Below are 1,616 nucleotides of genomic sequence, written 5' to 3'. Positions count from 1 at the left end.
AGAGAGGAACTCTGTTTGAGTTAGAAGCACAATAACCTTGAATGAACTAGAAACAAGTCCCAAACTCTCTGACCTTTGGCCTCTTTGGGCCCCCACATTCCCAAGGTAGAGTTTGTCATCAAGGACAATCTGAATTTTGGTTCCCAGGATGTGGTCACTCGGGTACCTTTGAGGAGAGATCTGTCCTTTGTGTCAAGAAGAAAGACAGACTAACCTAACAGGAGTCAGAGTCTTACCCCTTAATTTCCTTGATGAGACTCTCCACTTTTCTGATAATGCTCTTGGATAGCTAGCTCCTCTCAAGTGTGTCACACCCAAAGTCCAGGAAGGGGCTTTGCACACTTGGGACTTTGAACACATTTCTTGGATCTTTGCTGTCTCTTTAATACTTGACAACAGTATCCCTCAGACTTCAAAGCTATCACGAGGTATACTCACTTGGACAGAGGACACAGTGCAGTGTGAAGCGGGTAAGCTGATCAGCCAATGCATTCCCCTCGCTCAAGGGACCAGGCAGGTCAGTATGATCCCGCAAATGCCCTACGTAAAATGGGAACAGATCGGGTCCAAAGCAAAGTTTGAATAGCCAATAACTGCATCTGGACTCGAGATACAGGGGCAATATAAGTTGCAGTTTGCAAAGGTGCAAGAATTTTGCTTATATACTGTCAGTAAAAAGGTTAAATGGAATATCAGCATATTTCTCTAAGGCCATTTGTACAGCGATCAATTCAGCCATCTGAGCAGATTTAGCATTAGCAGGCTGAATATCAAAATCAGGAGGGGAGGCTACCACAGCTCTCCCGGTGGAAGACCCATCGGTAAACACATTCTGTGCCCCTGCCAGAGGCTGCAAAGAAATAACTTTAGGGAAGCATACCAGATGATTTTTGGAAAAGGTGACCAACTTATCAGAAGGATGATGATTATCAGACCTGCAGGGATTAGTGCATAAAAACAAGGTCCAATCTTCAGCAAAATTTTGCAGCCAAGTTATTTTTGCCTGGGTATATGGTGTAATAACCTTATCAGGTAACAGTCCAAAGATTTGAAAACTAAGTTTATTACAGGTGACACATGTTCATGTACCCATAGGATGGGTCCTTGCTGCCAAAACACTCCAGTAGGACTATGCTGAGAGGGAAAAATTAACAGCAGCGGCTGACTATAGTCAATATAATGAATATGAGCAGAGGCAAGCTTTTCTTCAATTAAAGTAATACATTGCCTTGCCTAAGGTGTCAACTCATGAAAGGAGGTTGGATCTGGATTCCCCTGCAAAATGTCCATACAATCATTTACTGCTCTAAGATCTTACAGAAACCTCCATTTACCAGACTTTTTCTTAATAACAAAGATAGGAGTATTCCAGGGAGAAGTGGATGGCACTATGCATCCTGCCTTTAGCTGTTTTTGGAACTCACTCTGTAGACCAGGCTGGTCTTGAACTCACAGAGTCCCACCGGTCTCTGCGTCCAGTTACTGGGATTAAAGGTGTCTGCCACCACACTGGGCTTTTCCCCAGGCTGATTAACCATCCCTTATCCCTTTACCTGCAGGGCAATTCCTTTCAACGTATCCTGACCATTTGCATTGAAAACAAATAAATAGATAAA

Source organism: Microtus ochrogaster (assembly GCF_000317375.1).
Source record: "Microtus ochrogaster isolate Prairie Vole_2 chromosome 14 unlocalized genomic scaffold, MicOch1.0 chr14_random_1, whole genome shotgun sequence".
Lineage (NCBI taxonomy): Eukaryota > Metazoa > Chordata > Mammalia > Rodentia > Cricetidae > Microtus > Microtus ochrogaster.
This window is presented reverse-complemented; position numbering follows the sequence as displayed.